This window comes from Lissotriton helveticus, chromosome 4_1 (assembly GCF_964261635.1).
Source record: "Lissotriton helveticus chromosome 4_1, aLisHel1.1, whole genome shotgun sequence".
Lineage (NCBI taxonomy): Eukaryota > Metazoa > Chordata > Amphibia > Caudata > Salamandridae > Lissotriton > Lissotriton helveticus.
In genome coordinates, this window is record NC_136063.1 from 1,682,975,695 (window position 1) to 1,682,998,089 (window position 22,395).

Below are 22,395 nucleotides of genomic sequence, written 5' to 3' on the forward strand. Positions count from 1 at the left end.
AGTTCTTCTGTGACAGTGCACCAAGAATTTTGTCATTCCATTTAATTTATCTCTGGCTCAGTGACGTTTATTGTTTATTCAAGGACCTTGTTAAGTTTCTACTGGCTTAGAGAATTTATCATATGCTAGCTAATGTATTCTCTACCCAGAGCTGTTTATTACAGTCCAGTGACATTTATTACTAGCTCAGTGAGTTTATCAACCCAATTATGTCCACCCCAGTTGCCAATATTTTAAGCCAAGTGAGGTGAATTACTGGTCCTTTGACGTTATTTCACAGTCCAGTAATGTATATTGCCAGCCCAGTGACATTTATTTTTATCCCCAGTGGTATTCCCTGCACTGTAATGTTTTATGACCACATGTGAATATGTTAGTGGTGTGCTGGTTTTATATCCTGCATGTGATTTAGTTGCTAGGGTATACAACAAAGCTTTTTTAATTGACTGAGAAAATATGGTGCATTTGGCAGAGATGTCCAGAGAGGCATCTCTTCCATAAATGGTGTACTAAAGAAAAACTAGGGTGTTTCGCAGTGCTGATGTCCCCCTTTTGTGTCCTCTAGAGGTGGTATCAGGTAGATAAAGCAAACAGAAATTGTCAGTTGTACTCTTTAGTCTCAACTGCCTATGATCTTGTTTCTACTGTTTTTAGAGTTCCTGCTGTCATGCAATCTTTCTGAAGTTGACATTGCTATGCAGGTACACCCTTCTGTACACCTTCGGACTCTTTCTTGCCAGGCAAAGAATAGTGTGTAGGTCTCTATCCAACAAGAATCAATAAGGCGCATCTGGTTCTGCCAGAGGAGTAAGAGAGAAGGCATCCCCAAAAAACCCTCCACCTGCCGCTGTGGTATGGAAGATGGGGGCGTGTATGAACTAACCTTTAAAAATATATATTTGTAAAACTGACTTGTATTGACGTGTTTCTAATATCTGTTTGCAACAAATATCCAGATGATTTGTGGGTGTTTAATTTTGCACTAGAGGTTTTATTTGTATTCTTCATGTTTAAACATGCTCGCTCTTTCATATGAAATAGCTACACACCAAGGTTTTAAGAGGTTTGTGGGAAAGGTGATGAAGAGACCATGTATTATATGGGATAAAAGTAACAACTGACTTGCCTCTAAGTTCAATATTGCCATTATTGTGGGGTGGGAGTAGGCCTGTATGTTTCTTTGTTCTTTTTTTAACTATAACTTAAAAAATACTTATTAATGCATTGATATCTGATGTACTAAGTTCTGCATGTTAATGAAAAATACTTTTTTTTGCATTTTGAAGAGATTTTGTCATATTTTTAAACATTTGTTGCAGGATGTCTTAAAAAATGAATGGGTTTCTAAAGTTATGTGCTGCAATATGCCTTATTTGCGTCTTTTCTTTTACTTCAGTTAGCATGTAAATAAAAGATTCCCCGTTTATTTAATGTATTGCTGATTGTTGGTTCTCTCTCAAGTAAAATGCAGCCCTGTGCGGTTTTTCAGCAGCGGGCCGCATGCGTAGGTCAGGGGTTGGCAGAGAACAGTACTGTCAGTTTATTTACCAGATCAGTATTGGCTAGCAAAGGAAACACTGCAAAGCGGCCAATGTATATAAAGCACTTAAATGTTTACAATAGTGTTACGATTTAAAGCACAGTTAATGAACATGCAGCAGTTAACAAACTACCAGGTAATTTTCAGAATAAGCATGTCATGTTTCGTATTTTAACTCCCGCAGGCACTACTATGCCCACTCCTGCAAAATGATACAAAAGGGGGGAGCTTAACTAAATCGGACCTACCTTGCTGTTTGCCGACTGCTGGGTCAGCCACACGCCGTGAGGGGAGCGGCAGGCGGTCAGGCGGACCGCGAACGCCGTGAGGGCAACGGCTGTAGTTCCCATCGGGGGACTACACTTCCCAGCACCACCCGGGGCCGGCGCACATCTCACACGGCATCAGCGCGCCCGGAGGCGCTTCAAGAGGCTCACGCCCCTCTCGCCCCGCGAGTCGCATGCGGGAGCGCCCAGGAGAAGCCCGGGACAAGGGCGGGACAGTCTGCGACAGTCCGCGACTGGTCAAGGCTGGGCTGGGCCACGACACATGCACGACTGTACCCAGAGAACTGTGGACTATATATGGTAATTCTAATTTTTATAAGTGATTTAGCTGCTAGTGCTAATCATTGCAGTTGTACCCCGGACTACTATTTACTACTTACTATTGGGCTTCTGCTTACCTTCATTTCAGTGCTTTTCGGATTTTTAAAATTTGATTTATTGTCTTAACATAAGGTTCCCCATCATCGTATTTGTGTTGTGTTTCTCCCCTGTAAAAATGTCTAAAAATCTGGGAGGGATCGTCCGACGCACCATAGCTACACTCGACAACTATCTGGTGAAAGTTGTTGACAAAATTAATAAAGAACGTAGATTATCTTTGGGACGGGGGATAGTCTTAGATCCACCGATGACCGCCATTGAGATACCAATTCCCCTGTCTACCTCTCAGTCCATCCCAGCTATAGATGATAGCGATGTGATAGGTCTCCTGACAATTCAATTATCCAGGGCAGTATTGCCTCGGCGATACCACAGGATAACCAAGATACCAATGTTTCAATTAACGACTCTGAAGCTCTCAGCACCCCAACCCCTAAAGTTCAAAGAGTAGTATTGAGGTCAGGGAGACATTTAAGTAGACCCATGCTGCCAAAAAGGGGGGTAACCCGTAAGTATAAAAGAAACACTGACCCTATATCAAAAGGAGTAATTAACGACCTACACAGACCCCAGGATGATATAAGCCCCACCAATTTTACACTAGCTCCTGATCAGTTAGACGCTTTGATTGGTATTATAGATGCCAAGTTAGAAAAAATTGTACTACCCCTATTGGATAAACTCGAGTCAGTTTCCAGGGAATTGACACGCTTGGGGGGATTGGTGCAATCTAGTTTGAGCTCAAACATTACCCCCTCATCTGCCTCTATGGTGAGTGGTGGAACCAGTATGCTTATGCAGCTCAACAATAGCCCCTTAGGAGCTGCTGCGGTTCGGCCTGACTCTTGTCCGCCCTCACAGCAAAGTAGTATCCTTAACACAGCTGTCATGGTTCAGGGTCAAACTAACAAGCCTCCGCAGCCGACCACCATAGGTTTAGCTAAAGTAACAGCAGCGATACCAGCATGCTCCAATACCGTCCCCCCGTCTCTGCCATCTACTGGGATTTCAGGTAATCGGACCACCTACTCAGATAGGGGGAAGTCTAAAACCCACGGCTATTCACACCCGAATCTTCCACCTGACTGTGCACCCTACGTAGCGGTACTGACCAACGTCCCGCCAGTCAGGGATGATGGGCCCCATCGTGTAAACGAATCGCAGGAATCGCTTAAACACAAAACCGTGGCATGGCTCAACCGTGAATGTGGCTTTCCAGTTGCTCTGGCGGACCAGATTTTGGTTACCACCAGAACCAACTGGATCGGTACTACCCCTAAGAATATTTCTGGAGATTGTATCATTATAAACTTTAGTAATCCCCACCTTGCTACTACTACTCTGATTAGAGCCACGTCCCGCCCCTGTAATGAGAATGGTATTTCTCTTCGCCCCCTGGGTTATTTTTATAGACAGTGTATAGGTCAACCCCACAGGGACAATGGGTGGTTGAATAAGAGGGGTGCAGGTTTTTATAGTGAGAAAAGTGGATTTCAGGTGGACATTTCCAACCGTTTCCAATGTCTAAGTGGGCTAGACCTTAACGACTGACTGGAGCCTGGTTTGACTATTATTGATAACAGGGAGGAGCAGGGTCCATGTGGGGGTGGACAGAGTTTTTATGCACTGGGGTGTACAACCATTGCCAGTGAAGTATGTACCCCTGTAAATTGTATGCCTGTGGCTAGGGTGGGTGTAACTGGAGGAGGTATGGAGAGTTTACCCAAGATCACTACCTCCGAGGTTAGCCCACAGCTTGCACATATTCAGCATGGTAGTGGTCGACCGACCACCCTCTGGAGAAGGTTCTTGTAGCTGCCACATTGCTAGTTGGAATGTCGCAGGTATTAGGTCTAAATCGGATTGTCTGGGTTGGACAGAATTTTTAGCCTTATTTGAAATTATATGTTTCCAGGAAACTTGGAGCCTGGACTTTAAGGGCTATGACGGATTCGTCTCATATCAGCTACCCGCTATTGGATCTTCATCGGGGAGAGCGAAAGGGGGTCTCCTGGTTTTGATTTCTGTTGAAACTCCTTTGTTGGTTAAAAAATATGTAAAAGTGGGGGTGCATTGTCGGATCCTGTGGTTGTATAATGCGGATGGTAGGAACATCCTTTTAATTCATTTTTGTAACAATATTTTTGACAACACTAGGGACCAGGCGGTAAAAGCACTATCAAATGCCCTCGACGATATTATTAAAGCCTCTAATGTCATCTTTGATCTGTTTATGGCAGGGGATTTTAATGCTGCCACCTGCCCTTTTTCTGATCTAAACTTATGCGGGGTAGTAAATTGTCAAGGAGAGGGAGTATTACACTTTCAACATAATCATTATGGGGAATCATTAAATCTCTTCCTCCATGGACACGATATGAATATTATGGATAATGAGAAAAACGATAGTGAGGAATACACCCCTACCTTCACAGGCCGTGGAGCTACCTCAGTGATTGATTACATCTGCATCTCCTCGAGCCTAGAACCCTGGATATGGCACCTAAAGTTGTAGATATGCAGCTTAATGACCATAATTGCTTGACTGTAGAGGCCCTGTTATGGGTAAACAAAGGGACTCCCAATACGGGGAGTATTAATAACATCGAACCCCACCGCCCCAATGGTATGAGAATCAGATGGAAAGGGGAAAAGGCTGAGATCACGTCTGGTTCCATTATTAAAAGTTGTTTGTCAGAAATTGAAGGGATTTTAGATGACGGTGATGCCACTGCAAACTCTATAAAACAATTCATTTATATTAACTCTATAATTGATTTTAAACTCACAATTGCGTCTAAGCATAAGGAAGGCCGTTTGCGGGGATGGTTTAACCAAGCCTGTACCTCAGCCCTTAAAGAATTAAAAATGGCACTAGCAGCCAAACCCAGAGAAAAGAGCTTGGTTTTACACCTCAGAGGCAGTTATAAGGAAACTTTAAAATGCAGGAAAGCGGAGCTCCAGCAGGATGCGTGGGATAATTTGGCACAGGCTGCGGAACTGAACGACTGTACCCTGTTTTGGAAAACAATTAATTCCCCTTTTCTTAAAGATGAAAAAATCCCTGAATTAACAACCAACGTTCTTAGGGAAGAGTGGATTTCTCACTTCTCTAAAATCTTTGATTCGTGCAGTGTAAGGGAGGATACGGCGGTTAGATGGCCTCATCTGCCACTTAACATTTCCGTTCCAGAGGTCTTACATAGTATCAGGGCTAGTAAAGGGGGGAAAGCACAGGGTCCGGACGGGGTCCCAATCGATGTCTATAAACTAGTTCCCGAGGTATGGGGTCCACTTTTAACTAACATTTTTAATGCCGCAGTCTGCAATGAGGTGCCTCCCACATGAGAAGAATCCATAATTATCCCAATATTTAAGAAAGGCAATAGTGGGGATGTTAAGAACTATCGCCCGATTTCATTGTTGGATTCTTCCGTAAAAGTCATGAGCCGAGTTCTCATGGTAAGATTAGAAGAATGGGTGGAGGAGAATGGTATACTGGCTGACAGTCAATTTGGTTTCAGGAAAGGCCGTGGAACGATAGAGCAATGTCTTAATCTAGACTTGCTTATCGGTAAATATACCCTAGCAAAAACAGGCTCTATTTATCTCTGCTTTGCGGATTTAAGTAGTGCCTTCGACCTAGTGGATCACGCTACCCTGTGGGCCAAGCTTATCGAAATGGGGGCCCCTGAGGGTATCGTATTTTTCCTGGCACGACTGTACACCAAATTACGTGCTTGTGTACATTACGGTACCAAAGGAGAATGCACCACCAAGTTTAAAATCGGGCTTGGAATTAGACAGGGATGTGTGTTGGCCCCACTGCTTTTTACTCTTTTTATCAACGAGATAGATTCCACCTTAAAATCTATGGCAGTGGATGCTCCCACAATACACGGAGACCGTGTCCCAGTTTTATTATACGCGGATGACGCGGTTCTAATTTCACGCACCCCCATAGGCCTCCAACGGTTGATGGATGGTTTTTCCCTATTTATCAAAGTAAGAAAGCAAGTGATTAACAAATCCAAAACCTTTGTAATGGAATGTGGGCGGAGGAACGGAAAGAAGCCCTTTTCATATTTCATTGACGGGCAGAAGGTTCAACTTGTTGATAATTTTTCTTATCTAGGGGTTACATTTTCAAATAATAAATATAACAAATGGTCTAGCGAGCCGAATAATGTAAGATCTAAGATGGCCAGGAGTTCAAACGGCATATTTACGTTGGGCACGAAGTTGGGTGACAGGCGTGTCCATGACATGCTTAAAATATTTCAGTCCCGATGCCTCTCTACGGCCCTGTACGGAGCAGGTATCTGGGGCTACGCCCCGGCGGGACCGCTTCAGGTAGAGGAGAATACTTTTTTAAAGAGACTTTTGTGTCTACCCAGCTCAGTTTCCAACGTTTTAGTGCACAAAGAATTGGGTATTTTCCATCTTTCCGATTTGATTCTCCTGAGACCACTTATGCTTTGGCGCTCGATATGGATGAAAGAAGAGACGTCATTGTGTAGATCAATTATATCTGATTGCTTGTCCCTGGATAACTATCAAAGGATCCCATGGCTAAAGTATAACGTGGACAGCTTTAAGGATAGCTTTGGCCTGGATGTTTTTACTGACCATTGTGGTGCCTCTGATCTAGCTAAACATGAAATCAAGAACTCTTTTTTAAACCACCAAGCTAACAGACGGCACCAAGACAGTGTTGAACTTTCCTCTTGTATTCTATACCATGATTTAAATGATTTTTTGGGCTATCAACCGTACTTATCGCAGGTGACTTGGAAGGCCCACCGGTTTGTGTTGACTAGATTGAGAACTGGGATAGTCCACAATCTAGTGGCCACCGCTCTTTTTACTGTATTTTGTATGTTGTGCTTTTATGGACTTGTTTCTTGTTCCGAATAAAGCATTATCAAATGAAAATGATACAAAAGGGGATGATGGACGGAGCGTTTGAGCAAATCAAACACTCACCCCCAGTCAACTGATCTGGGTTTACTCCATCACCATTCTTTAGCTCACTCAGCCACCCCGGTTCAGACATGGCCATATGCAAATCAGTCTGACCCTGTGCCTCATAGGAACAGTCCAGCCCGAACTGCCAAGCCATGTCTTCCCTGGACCGGAAACAAGTATCCTGGGACCGGTTTCGGATTCATAATCCTCATCAGCCAGGCTATCTTGAATCCAGTGGCCAAGTGAGCAAGGGACTCACGTCTGAGCATACCCTGCCAATTTAGGGCGAACAAAGCGATGCAAAAGGGGATGATGGACGGAGCGTTTGAGCAAATCAAACACTCACTCCCAGTCAACTGATCTGGGTTTAATCATTCACCATTCTTTAGCTCACTCAGCCACCCCAGTTCAGACATGGCCATATGCAAATCAGTCTGACCCTGTGCCTCATGGGAACAGTCCAGCCCGAACTGCCAAGCCATGCCTTCCCTGGACCGGAAACAAGCTTCCGAGGACCGGTTTCTGGCATTTCAGCCATCTTCAGCCTGGCTTGCTTGAATCCAGTGGCAAAGTGAGCAAGGGACTCACGTCTGAGCATACCCTGCCAACTTATGGCGAACAAAGTGGTAAAATAGCTGAAGGATCACTCTGTGAAAAGTTTTCCAAGGAATCAGCTTTTGAATCAGGAGGCAGACTAGCCTTGAACTCGGTAGTCTCCCACCTGAATTGGGAAGGTTGGCAAGTATGCTAAAAAGGAGAGGATGTGGCATAACGGCTAGAGATGAAGACTTTAGAGGAACTCGCGGAGTTACATGAAACCTCCACGAGATTCCGCGGGGTTCCGCTAATGGGCAAAATTAGGGGTGGCATGCTGCTCACGCTGATCTTTAGAGCTGGGAGCTCGGTCCGCATTGAAAATTCAGCTTGAATGGCAGCACGCCAGAGAGGGCTGCTTCTCCAGTCGATTTTGCTGCCGATTGAGTAGATTTTTACTGGAGCAGCAGCTTTCTGACCTCAAACGGTGACAAGCACCACGTTGGAGAAATCTCACTGGTTACCCTCTTAGCAACAGAAAAAAGCACTAGGGGACACCAAATCTGTCTTGCACTCTCCAACCTACCGTTGGAGAGCTGCGCATGTGAAAAAGTCTCTGCCACGCAGCTTTTGGCGGAATTTGGCTAGAACTCCACGTTACATGGCTAACACAAAGTGACCACAACTCTGCTGGCAGAGTGGAATTTATGTCTCACCTCTACTTTAGATCTGGAGGACCAGGTTCCAGTCTTGTGGCCAGCTCAGCATCCTGTGGTTCTGGGCAAATCAATTAGTTTCCCTGTGTCTAAAAAATAAAATAAACACAAATAAATGAACGTGGCCTTGTGTGATGTAACTGGTGCTCAAGTAAATCGCTTCAATACCTTCGGGTGAGTTTGCGCTACATAAAACTCCCAAAAAAGTGCTCACCATGGTCCCCTTATATTCGTTCTTTGCTGATACTTTTGTTGGGCTGACATGTTGATATTATATTGGTGTTTTCTCTGCATTTATTTAGAGAGTTTTATATAGCGCTGGCAAGACCCGAGGGAATCCGAGCGCTTTACAACATTTACACAGGCAAACATATCAAACAGCAGTAAGTAAAGGTAAATAACAGGGTCGAGTGTTATAACTCGATTGGTGGTGAGAGAAACACAACAATCTATATAGTGAGCATGGTGGAGGTTGCTAAAATGCGCTATGATTTAATGTCCAAAGGGTTAAGGTGGTGATTGAGGAGGAGATCCTTTAGTTTTCTCTTAAAGATCATGAAGAAGGGGTTGGTCCTGAGATCTACTGGTAGGTAGTTCCAGATTTTGGAGGCATTGTCCGAGAAGAAGCGAGCTAGGGCTTTTTGTTTGTTTCTTTGGGAGTATGAGAAGTAGGGTGTAGGTGCTTCTCAGGTTTCCTGACTGGCCTGCTGGCTTGGTGAGTTTGGCTGCCAAGTATGCTGATTTACCAGTGTGAAGGACTTTGTGGGTGAGACAAGCAGTTATGAAGTGACAGGAAGCTTCAATCGGAAGCCACTTTAGATCTTTCAGGTATGGGGGGATGTGATTGTGCCTTTTGGCTCCAGTGACCATCCTTGCTGCTGCATTTAGAGTGATTCTCATGGGGGCTAAGTGGGGCTTCACTGTTTGTGCAGGTAGCCTTTCTATAGTCTACTCTGGCCAGAACCAGGGTTTGTGCTGCAGTTTTGCGGTCATTCAGGGGGAGGAAAGGTTTTATTGTATTGAGGAGTTTTAGGTTGTAGAAGGCACTCCTCGTGTATTTTAATATGTGAGCTTGTGCTCCGACTTAGGTCCAGTGTGATTCCCAGTGATTTGGCAGAACCAGCTATGGATAGGTTGCAGTTGAGAGTGTTGATAAGCTTTAGCCACACTTGGACCTGTGGGGTCTGTCCGTTGTTTGAGAGGAAACTAATTTCTGTCTTTTCTAGGTTGAGTTTCAAGTGGTTTTTGTTAGTGTATCATTTAGTCGCCATATGTCATCCAGAGAGGATAATTCCTGGTAAAGATGGGTGTCGTCTGCATAGAAGTGAAAGGAGATGTTTGCTTGTTTGATTATGGTAGTGAGGGGCTCCAATTAGATATTGAAGAGAGTAGGTGAGAGAACTGATCCTGGGGAACACCTCTAGTTATAGGAGCCGTATCTGAAGTTACGTTGTGTATTTTTATTAGTTGAGAGTGGTTGTGAAGAAATAATGTGAACTATTGAAGAACCATGCCATCTGCTCCAATCCGTTATATGAGGATGTTTAAAAGAAGCTTATGGTCGACTGTGTCGAAAGCAGCAGATAGCTTTAGGAGGATGAGCAGGCAGTATTGACCCGCATCTATAGATTTGTGGATGTCATCCGCTATATTTAGCATAGCTGTTTCTGTGCTACAACCCTTGGTTTGAGTTGGAGTAGGACACATTTCTCAAGAATTTTAGCCAGGAAGGGAGGGTTGGAGAAGGGCCTGAAGTTGTTGAGATCATCAGGGTCTGATCCCAGTTTTTTAGCATTGGAGTGACTTGGCCTAATTTTAAGCAGTCTGGCATAACCCTAGTAATTAGGGAGCTGTATATTATTATCGTCCAGAGGGAGGTAATGACGTGGTTAAGTTGCACTCATCGGCCTCAGGAGGGACAATCACTACTTAGGAGTCAGAGGAAAGCAAGGGGGGTTCCATCATCTGTAGTGGTGGGGGGTGACTTAGGGAGATGCTTGAGTGTGGCATTTTAGAGAGGACTGGATCATCGTGACTTTATTCTCAAAGAATTAGCACATTTGTCAGAGTGATATTTGGAGACCTGAGGGGCTATTTTGGGGGGTTTGGAAGTCTGTTTTTTTATGATGTTAAAAAGGCCTTTCGGGACGTTTATTGCATTGTCTAGAGCACTGCAGAAAAGGCTGCTTTTTCTTTCATGATGTGATATTTATATATTTACTGCGTTCCGCTCTGAGTTGGTGAAGGCGAGTTAAGGGTGGGTTTGCTCGCAAGAGTATTTCTGCAGCTCTAAGTTGCAATCTTTCTGTGTTGAGGTCATTGTTAAACCAGGACCTTGAGGGGGTGCCTCTAATCCTTTTTAGTTTCAGAGGGCCTACTTGGTCTAGGATGCCTGACATGGTAGAGTTAAAGTGGTTTGTGAGTTCATTAGTTGAGAGGTTATCTGTCATTGGGGGAAGTAGAGAAATCATGCTTTCTTCCAGAGCAGCTGGGGAAATCAATCTTATGTTTCTAGTCCACTTGAAAGCTTTCTTAGTATGGATGGTGTGTGGCTCTGCCTGGTTGAAGTGGAACAGAATGATGTGGTGGTCTGACCAGTCATCTGGGAGGATGTTATTAATGGTTATCATCATGTCCTGGGCTATAATGATGTCAAGGGTTGAGCCTCTGGTATGGGTTTGTCCTTTGCAGTGTTGGGTAGGAGTTTGTTTATGGATTTGATTAGTGTGTTTTTCTCATCATTCTCATCATTCCAATGGAGGTTGAAGTCACCTAAGATTATGTTATTGGCATTGAAGAGTGAGCAGTGAGTTACCAGGTCTGATAGGTGTTCATGGAAGGAGAGAGTATTGCCAAGAGGGTGGTAGATGAGGTGACAATTTGTTGTTTTATTGTTTGTCATCATTATAGTAGTGCTAAGATATTCATAAGCGTTGTAGGTGGAGGTGACTGTTTCCACCATCGTAATGATATTCTTGGGGATTATGGCTAGGCCGCCGCCTTGGTGATCCTTTCTGTTGAGAACCCATAAGGGACTAGTAGGTCAAGGATCGGATCAGATGATTAATTAGGCCAAGTTTCTGTAATGAATTGAATATCGATGTCATGGTTGAGGATGGTTTCAGCCAGTTCACTTGTATGTTTGGAAGCAGAGCTACTGTTTATGAGCAAACAGTTCATATTTCTAGTGTCGTTGTGCTTCTGAGAGGGGGATGTCCTGGGGATATCAGTGTGGTGTGCTAGTGGCCTGGCCATTTTCCTAGGTGGTATAAAGTTTGTCCCAATACCAGTGACCACCTGAATCTTGGAGGTGGACTCTTTTTTTTCTGGTTGGCGTCATGTGATAAGTTTTGGCTAGCTCTGTCGCCTCATTGTTGGACATCCTGGGGCTTGATCGTTTCCGTCTGTGAGCTCTGTTGTTGTGAGGAGTAGTATTCCAGCTATTTAGCTGTGTTTTAAAAGGCCGAGGGGGTTGTTTGGTCTTGTGAGAAGGGGAGAGGAGTGGGAAATGAGCATAGTCCGGGGAAGTTTTGAGGAATTGTGTTGCTACCCAGCATTACTTTCTCGAGTTGACTGCCCATAAAACTTAGTCTCTCATTTAGACCTAGCATGGGGATAAGAGTGGCGGGTGTGGAGGTGTTTAGCTGCAAATTGTTAGATGTGTGGTATTCTAGATTCTTGGGGTGCAGGACAGAGAGGGCATAACTTCCCTGCTTGGGTCTGGTGCAGAGAACACATTGTACGGCAATAGTACTGAATTAGTCACCAGTTTGGTGAGAGGAGAGGATAAGTTGTGCCTGTCGTATTTAGGTGCTTCTAGATCGAATTCTCTCAAGGCATAGAGGGACGGGGGTGGGGTGGTGGTTTGTTGGGGGGAGGGTTAACAAGAGAATTGCTATGTTGGCGAGATGAACTGGGGTTGTTGCATGGATCAGTTCTGAAAGCTGAGTTGCTTCTAACAGGGCAGTCAGTATTCTTGGTGCAAGGGTTTATGGTGTGGTTAATGGGGATGTTGGTAACCGGCTCAGTGTGAGAGGTGGCGTGCTGGGAAAATGTGGTGGTGGTGGGGGTAGAGTTGTAAATTCGGGAGAGACTCGCGAGGATGACTTCTTGCATGGGATCTGTGTGGGAGGTTGTGTTGTGGTGGGTTGCGTGCATGGGAGATAGCCTTGCAAAGTGTGGGGGATATGGATTCAAAGGAGTGTAAGTTGATGTAATTGACTTGAATCAGCACAGTTCCGTTTCTTTAGATAGTTATGGTGACCTTGCCTTTGAACATGGGAGAGTTTGAGATTGTCAATATACAGCTGTGTGGTATGTTGAAGGTTTTGATTATGTGTAGTAGACTGTAAGGAATGTATTCCATTCAGCAGGTTGGGCAGTGTTGAAGATGAGATCAGTTTTGCTCTTGACCTTTGGAGGAGTTATTATATAGATCTGTTATGAGTGTTTCATGATTTTGTTTGATCAGATTATGTTTGAAATTTTGGGAAGTGGCAGCTGAGAGGTTCTGGGGGTAGGAGATTTAGAAGGAGTTAGGGCCAAGTGGTTTCATGTGGCATGATGTAGGCGAGTGGGGTGCTGTGGAGGCAGGTATAGTATTAGGATGAGTATGTGCAGGGTGAGTACTACTTGTTAAGCCCGAAGAAGTGGGCCTGGGGGAACTAGGTGTTAGAGTAATGGGAGCTGACAGAAAGTCAGGGGACCCTTTAGGTCACTCAGCTTTTCAAGACATGAATCTGAGTAAAATAGTTTTTTTCCTTTTTCTTTAGATCTGCATATCAAGTTTACTCTTATTTCTTCAGATTTCTCTTATGAGAGGGGTGGCTATCTTAGATTGGTAGAGTTAGTGAAGTAAACAGGTGACTTGGGTAAATAAGTTGAGATTAAGTTCTTTGATCCAAGATGGCCATCGCTCTGGGGGCTTGTGTAGTTCTCTTTTAATTTCTGTTCTTTCAATCCTGTGAAGGTAAGGCCTGAGGCTAGAAGGGCATGGGGTGGTCCTCCTCTTATTTGTCGTAGAGGGGTTTAGGTAGTCTTCTTCTATTATTACAGTGCATTGAGCAAAGGATACGAACCTCCAAGATGGAGCCTCAACTTTCAAGATAGACTCCTGTATCAACCTGAACAGACTGAGCAACTGGGATCCAGATGGACAGGTGCTCTTGTCTTCCAGGGCATGTGGGGCACGAGGCAGAAATATACGTTTTACTCCTTCGCTGGGAGAGATCGGGGGGCAGGGAGAAACCATCTAGGGCACAGAAAAATTTGTCACTGCTTCGGTCAGAGAAAAACCAACCTGATCTTCATTTCCTCTCTGTTCCGGGAGGGGGATTGTGGACCCACCCCTTACCAAATGGCACTGGGACCAGTTAGAATCTTTCTTTTTCTGAGGGGGGCCACATACCTCTCACAGGCTCTTAGTTGATCGAGGAAACGGCCAAAGAAGAGAGGGGCATTGGTGCCTACTAGAGGAGAGATTGACAAACACTCTTTGAAGAGAAAGCATCTTTCTTCTCCAGATCCCCGTCATCCTCTCAGTCTTGTGAGGACACTTCTCCCTCTCCTTAGAGGTATAGGGGAGTGGGAGAGGAAACTAAGGAAGAGAGGATCTGCAGGATTACACTAGTGACCTTCAAGGCCTTCAAGGACCTTCCTAAAAGGGGCAATGATAAGAAAGCAGTTAGGGAGAATATTTCTGCATCAGACATTTCCTCGGACAGCGGATTCCTGCCCACCCCCGGTTCGCAAGGGCAAAGACATCTCCAAGGATTTGTTACAGGAGTTTTCCCATGTCAGGGATAATATGGGCTTTTCTCAGGTGGAGAGACATTAGTCCTTGCAGGATTCTATGCTATGTCAGTTTCAAAGACCTCCTAACCTAGGCTTACCTATTCACCTATTCACCAGCATGTGTTAGAAGTGATGAAGAAGGAGAGGGAAGACCCGGACAAGATTTCCCTGCCCAAGTTTATGACAACACCTTATCCGCTGGAGGACATGGATTCTGTGCCCCGTGATAACATTCATATTGATTTGGTAGTGGTCAACCTAGTTGGCAGATCGTCAAGGATGGAGGAAACCATATTGAAGGATCCTTCAGTTAAAAATGTGGATTCCAGGCAACACCGGCCCCTAAATTTATATGCGTCATAAATCACGAGAGTCCCGCTGGAGGTGTGGGATCAGACTAATGTCAGACACGACTTAACAACGTTCCCATCTCCACTCACACCATTGTTGGAGAACCCGAACTTCGGGCTGGGTAGAGATATCCGGGCCTTTGCCCAGTGGCGTCCTGCAGGTTGCAGAGTGTTATTTCACCTCTATTCAGGAGAGGGAGTGATACCCTTCGAGCGGTTGCGCAAGGAGTATGGCTTGCGGGAGTCGGAGCGGCTTTGCTATCTTCAGGTGCGTCACTGGGCACTCCAGCCACAGGTCCGTGAGGGGGCAGATTGGAAACTTATTCGGTATGAATATTGGCTCCTTACCCGGACAGCGGACAAACGCCTCATTTTAGACCTCCACCGTATGTTAATGGAGCGCTTTTCGCACGTTCATAATGCGGGGAGGGCCCGATGGGAGAGGGAGCTGGGACGGAACCTGAGCAATAAGGAGTGGGATGACATCTGCTACCGCGCGCGGCACTCGGCGTATCATATGGGGTTGACGGACACGTTCACTAAGTTGGTGACATACTGGTACTACACGCTTGAACAGCTGCATGAGATTGATCACACAAAGGACGCGTCCTGCTGGCAGGGCTGCGGGGAGCGGGGCACGCTGACACATCTCCTATGGGATTGCACACACATTCAGGGGTATTGGAAGGCCATACTAGATAAGATAGATACCCACTTCGAAACAGAAATCCCGAGATTCCCGGCATACGTCCTTCTGGGGCTCTATTACCTTACCTCTGAGAGCACGTAGGGGCCGACTAATGGCGATTGCACTGGGCTCCGCCATCCAGCACATACTATCTTTGTGGCGCACCTCACATGTCCCTACTCATCAGGGCTGGCTATATCAACTTTGGTCAGTCTTGGGCATGGAGAAACTGTCCCTGATCAGGAGAGGGGAAGGGGATAAGTACGCTGAGTTGTGGCAGCCCTTCCTGTCCTTGCTGGCCACTGAATTTAGGGAAGTGACCTGCCCCAGGTATTTGCGGCTGCTTCGCTTATCACAGACTGATGCTCACATCCGACCGGGATGAATGGCAGTATGTATGGTGTGGGACTTTGGATCCGGAACGGGGGCGGAGGGTGGGCAGGGTTGGGGGTAGTTGGGTTGGGGGAGGGTTGGGGTGGGTTGGGTACTTGTTTTTGCTCTTGGACTGCTGGACTGCAGACGGCATGTACTCCGATCACATCGGGAGCATTGGGGGCTGATTAGTCCTTCTTTATGCCTGGGTCCTGTTGATTCGGCTATCGATTCTTGCAATGTGGTATATGCTTTGTCTGCTGTAATGCCATTGCTTTGTGAAAGAGCCTTTTTTTCAATAAATAGATTTAATACTAAAAATGTGGATTCCTCCCCAAAGATAGTCTTCTCATATTGCCATGAGAGCAGGCATGTATGGTGCCTACACAGCACAATCTTTAATTTCTGATTTAGAGGCTTTGTTCCAGTCTATCCAAAATTAACCAACTGTTTTCAATTGCCGGAGTCTACATAACGAAAATAGAGGTTTTATCAGACATCTTATTTGATGTGGTTTGAGCCTCTTTTTTGGCCAGTGGTGCCCCAATTATGGCTATACTGAAATTATACTTAAAGATTGGAACTGTGGCTCTGAGCAGAGATCCACTGCCCTTCAGACGCCTTTTGGGGGTCCCAGTTATTCTGAGACTTTCAAGATTACGAGGACCATAATTAAGGTTATCACTAGATTCGTTCTTCTCCTCATCATTCCACACTGTTAGTTAACTCCATCAAGGGATATCAAGTTCCTTAGAGCCATCTTCAAGACAGACTTAAGAAAGGGCCTTCCTATGGAGAGGTTCACTCCTCTGCAGAACTTGATCAGTGTTCTTTTGTCAAGCTTGGAACTTCCAGCCAGACTTTGCATGGAAGTCCATTGCGGCATGGCAGGTTGGGTCTTCACAGTGCCATCAGCTTCCCTGCATCTACACCCCTTCCCATGGCACCTGCACACCCTCTACTATCCAAAAGTCCACTTATTGGACCTTCCTGTTCCCTTATCCACTCAGTCAAACTGTATCTGATGTAGTGGTAAACTCATACAGCCTTCCGAAAGGCATGAAGATGCACCGTCAGCAGCCGGTAGATCTCACCACAGATGCCAGCAGCGCTGATGGGGGGCAGGGGGCAGCCATTTTGAACCAATCATATCAACAGAGATGGATCATCTTAAAATGGAGGAAGTCATCAAACTCTGGAAGGATCTAACAGCGATTTTCAGAGCTCTTCTAAGATTCAAGAATCTGATTCTTCAGAAAGACGCTTCAGTGAGACACACAGTATAGTATCCACATCAGTCATCAGGGGAGCACCATGTTCAAGGCTTTGAAATCAAGTGGTGACAGAGATGGGTCTTTTGATTGGGTCAAATCTCTTGAGTTTATCAGCTGTCCACATCAAGGGGCAAGACTACTCCCAGGCGGATCATGTGAGCAGGGCTTTCTTCATTGAACCTCACCTTATCCCAGAAGTTATTCAACCAGATTTGCAGGTGAATCAGGGTTCCGTTCCTAGACCTTTTTGCATCTTAAGACAATGCACTCATTTCAATATTCTGTTCAAGGTTTCAGGAGAAGGGACTCTGAGTAAAGGACACTCTACTACTGAAGTTGCCCCTGAGATGATTTTTGCTTTCCTGCCTTTTCCTTTACTACTGAGTACATATTCGAAAATCCAGTGAGAAAGGGCAGATGTGATGATGATATTTCCTTATTGATCAAGACATTCATGGTTTCCAAGCTTAAAGACCCTACCAATTTGTCCTCTGTTGGTGCTTCCTCCAGGAACCTTCTGATATCAACCCATCCTTCCTTCCTACATAAAATCTTGTTCTGTCAGTTTGGAGGCTGAGAGTCTGGCTTTATTGAGTAACGGTCTTCCTCTTAATTTGTTTGAAATGGCTCCGAAGTTGAGGAGAAACTCTACTGCTACTTTGAAAGCCTACTGTAGACACTGGGAAACCTTTGACAAGTGGTGTTCCTTGCATGACTTTTCAGCACCGTCCTCATCTTTTTCACAGCGTTGAAGTTCTTGGTGGAAGGGTTTCACTTTAATCTACATCTGTCCATGATCAAGCCACAGTGGTTCATTATTAAGTCCTTTTGAGAATTTTCCGAACCTCAGAGGGAGATCGATTTGCTAATTAATAAAGTTCTTAGAAGCTTTTCAATATTGAGACCTTCTTTAAAATCCTCATCTCCTTCTTGGGCTCTTCCTGCAGTTCTTAGATTTCTAAGGTTTCTCCTTTTGAGCCTATGGAAGTGGTAGACTTGAAGTTTCTTTCTTACAAAGTGCTCTTTCTGGTTGCTTTCACCTCTGTTCATAGAATCCGGGACTGTCGGTTTTTCATTGTTGCCTTCCCTTTTTAAGGTTTTACGAGTACGGGGTGATCTGGAGTAACAGTAATTACAAACCAACCTACCCTACCTACTTGCCTTTTATTAGCCTTAGATATTTCAGGAAGATTCTGGGGGATACAGAGCACCCTGCAGGGTGCGTAGTGTTTACAAAGAAATATCCTGCATTTTTCTGTTTTGGAGGCGTAGTCACTTCAAGTTGTAATGACTGTGATGAGAACGAGTAAGACTAAAAGTGAGTAAGTAATTTGAGTATTTTCATCTCCACTTTATTATAATAGCTTCCATGTAAAGAACATAAACCATCAACATAGGCTCCCAATCTGTGTGCCGCTGTACCCCTGTGCGCTGTCAAAAGTAGCCAGAGGCTCTGTGAACAAAGCACACAGTTTGAGAACCACTGCTTGAAGAAAATATATGGCACTGATTGTGTTTACATTTAAAGCTCGTTTAAGATAATTTCCAGCAATTGAGTTACAGAGCCTCATGGCTCCGAGGAACAAAACAGCTAGTAATAGACAAACAGGCATTTACAATGCAATAGGTCTTCCAATAGCGAGATTTTGAGCTATTGGCATTGTTAATGGCAATTCCTTTTATAATATTAAAAGGCATTGCGAGGGGTAAGAGGGGCGAGGGGTGAGAGGGGCGAGGGGAGGGTGGTGAGAGGGGAGAGTGGTGAGAGGGGAGAGGGTTGAGAGGGGAGAGTGGTGAGAGGGGAGAGTGGTGAGAGGGGAGAGTGGTGAATGGGGAGAGTAGTGAATGGGGAGAGTAGTGATAGTGTAGAGGGGAAAGAGTGTTGAGAGGGTAGAGTGTTATCGCATTTGTAATGCAACATGTTTAGTATTAACGTGACTTAGATGTATTGATATAACAAATAACAATAGTTTTTTTCTAAAATAATACTTATTACTTAAATAAAAGTAATTTTAATTTATAATGGCAATATCTTAAACTTTACTAAAAAACGTTTGTGAATGTTATGTTCAGTGTATTGTGGTGGTGTCCCTGAGTGATGTGGTGGTGTCCCTGAGTGATGTGGTGGTGTCCCTGAGTGATGCGGTGGTGTCCCTGAGTGATGCGGTGGTGTCCCTGAGTGATGCGGTGGTGTCCCTGAGTGATGTGGTGGTGTCCCTGAGTGATGCGGTGGTGTCCCTGAGTGATGCGGTGGTGTCCCTGAGTGGTGTGGTGGTGTCCCTGAGTGATGCAGTGGTGTCCTGAGTGATGCGGTGGTGTCCCTGAGTGATGCAGTGGTGTCCCTGAGTGATGCTGTGGTGTCCCTGAGTGATGCGGTGGTGTTCCTGAGTGATGCGGTGGTGTCCCTGAGTGATGCGGTGGTGTCCCTGAGTGATGAGGTGGTGTCCCTGAGTGATGAGGTGGTGTCCCTGAGTGATGAGGTGGTGTCCCTGAGTGATGTGGTGGTGTCCCCGAGTGATGAGTGGTAGTGTCCCCGAGTGATGAGTGGTGGTGTCCCTGAGCGATGTGGTGGTGTCCCTGAGTGGTGTGGTGGTGTCCCTGAGTGATGTGGTGGTGTCCCTGAGTGATGTGGTGGTGTCCCTGAGTGATGCGTTGATGTCCTTTATTGATGCGTGGGGGTGTCCGTAAGTAGTGTGCCGATGTCCATGAGTGAGGTTAGGGTGTCCCTAAGTAATGCGGTGTTGGCCATGAGTGTTGCCCCAGAGTGATGTTTGTCTATAAAGTGATTTGTAAAATGTGAATGAGAATGTGAGCATGTTTACATAAAAAAGTAGAAACGAGTTTGGGCGCGTAAATTTCAAATTAAAAAAAAAGTATTGTAAGTAAATAAATGTAAAGCACATGCTAAAAGCTTAAATATCAACTTTTTCATAAATACCCAGTGGCTAATGCAGGTGCATAGATGGTATTATTTACCTTTCACAGATTTCAAATGTGACATTTTGCATTTTTTCTATGGATGGGCTCAGTATTATTTCCCACAAAATAATAGTGTCTATTTTTAGAATGAGCATGTAGTGTGCTGAAATGCTCTTATTCCGTCTGAGAGTCGAAGCCCCCTTTCCCCGTGGCTGCAAACCTGAGCACTTTTCAGAAGGTGCCCCATCCTCCGTGGCGCACGTCCCCCCTCCTGCAGATATGCAAGGCAGGGCTTCTTTTGTCTTGCAGGCGTACGAGGAACAGGTGTGAATTGGCGATTGCCCAGGCAATTCTGCATGAAAACGGGCCTAGACCTTGACACTCCCAGCTCCAGCCGAGTCACTTCCAGCCCCTCGCCTAGGTGTCTCCAAATGAACTGCAGTCTGCAGTTTCAATAAACACACTCACCCCGACAAAAGCATAGCACACAGGGAATGCAGTGCATTGAACGATAAAGGTTATCAGAGCTGTATCCCTTCACCATCCTTACACTCATGTAAAAAGGCACAACTTGCGTTGGAAGGACTGTTAAGGAGATGTCCTACGAAAGGAATTATATTGCAATTCAAAGACAAAACGTATTTCCTGAAAACTGTGACAGTGTAACATTATCTTAAATGCGTGTTCATACACAAATGCTGACTGTCACCATGCCAAAGTTTGTGTGATTTTGGAGCTTGACCTTTCCAAATGTTGCCATCTTTCGTAAAAAACTATTTTAAAAGAGCACTCCGCAAGCAGCATTTCTTTTAGTAAAGACTTTCAGTGAGCTGGTCTTTGCATGGGAGCCAAAAGGAGAAGGGGAGTGAGCGAGTGGGAGGGAAGCCTGGCGACAGGGGGATCCCTTTGAAGGCATTACGCAGAGGGGGGCGGGGGAGAGGAGGCGGGGGAGAGCTCCTTTGAAATGCGGCTGGGGAGCAAATGGCAAGCTCGTGCACAAGCACGTGCACTTGCTAACGCGGGATTACTGGTTACTAATTATCTTACCAAATCCCAAACTATGTCGACTGAATCGTTGGTACCTGTCGTTGAGTAAAAGGTAATCTCGCAATAAGTCAATCAATTTAAGAACTTACACCACTCTAAATGACCACTGACCAAATTTAAGTTTTAAAGATTTAATATAAAGTCAAAGATAACTGAAGATACAAACTTCTCAAAATGAGATTCAAAAGGTAAATTGGTATCACTATAAACATGAACTTCTTGAATAATCTAAGTCTGAAGAACAAAATAATAAGTACAAGCTCAAAGACCATAAGGGTTGTCAAAATAGATATAAGTTGCAATCTCAAAGTCATTACAGAAAAGAAAATTAAGGTTAGTCTGTCCCTACACTATACTAAGTGACATCCCTACTTAGCAAGATCTTTACCCTCTAGGTGTCAGCCGTGGTGACTTCCTAAGAAGATCACGCACTTCTCTTTGTCTCTTCTCTGATGATGGGTCTCTCCTGATCAGTCTATCTGCCTACCCATCCGCTTCCTTAGGCTCCCAAAATCATCTGCTCTGCTCTCCTCCCGGGTCGCTTTCCCTAATACCAAATCACATTTCCAATAGAAACGCCCCTTAGGACGCCCCTCACGTGGTACATCTTTGCGCGGCAAACTCCATGATGGTACTCTTGAAGACCCTCGTTATAGTTGACCTTGGTTCCCAGGCTTCTTCTTCAGTGCGCTGATACCCCCTGAAATTCCTGGAAACTCCTACAGGCCTGCGCAAGGCGCCACTGAACAAAGTCCCTTTCATTCGAGCTGATTAGGACCCTCGCACCTGCATACAGCTCATCCTGCAGTGGGCCTCAAATTCCAGACTCCACCATATCTTTAGTCATAAAACACTCTCAAAGCTCTGTGCTGGACACCTCTCGACCTCTTTCCTAACGAGCACATGACGATTTAAACGACATGACATTATCTGCTCAGGCCTACTTGATTTACATGCAGCAGGTCCCTGCACTCTTAAAACGTTAACTTGATTTAAACAGTAAACATTCTTAACTAGCATACGTTTCTAAAATAACACATCTATAAAGCATATACTTTTAACCCTAAGTTCAATAGTACATTTGGAAGAACCATGTCAACCTTATCTCACATTAATTTAGCAGCACGTTCAGGTTTGCTGTGAATTGCCCTAAGGCCTACACATAATACTGGATTTTCAAAGTTACATTTAATTCGGACATGATTCTTTTAACATGAGAACATGAGGTTTTCACATATATTCCAACATTTCTACATTAATCTCACACCGTTATAATTATAGTTACTCTACTTAACATTCTATACATTTCACTACTAAATATAAAACACTCGTGTGCAAAACATGTTTAAACTAACTACGTGCTTGTAAATATGGTGTACTTATACATTTTTTTCAAACTTGTGCTCTCTCAGTCCCCCCTTTGATGACCTTCAGGGGTCATCATCACCAAGACACTAAAAATGTAGAACCCTTCAAAATGAAGACATGGTTGTGCCACCTCTTTTCATACTCTCCAATGCTTTCAG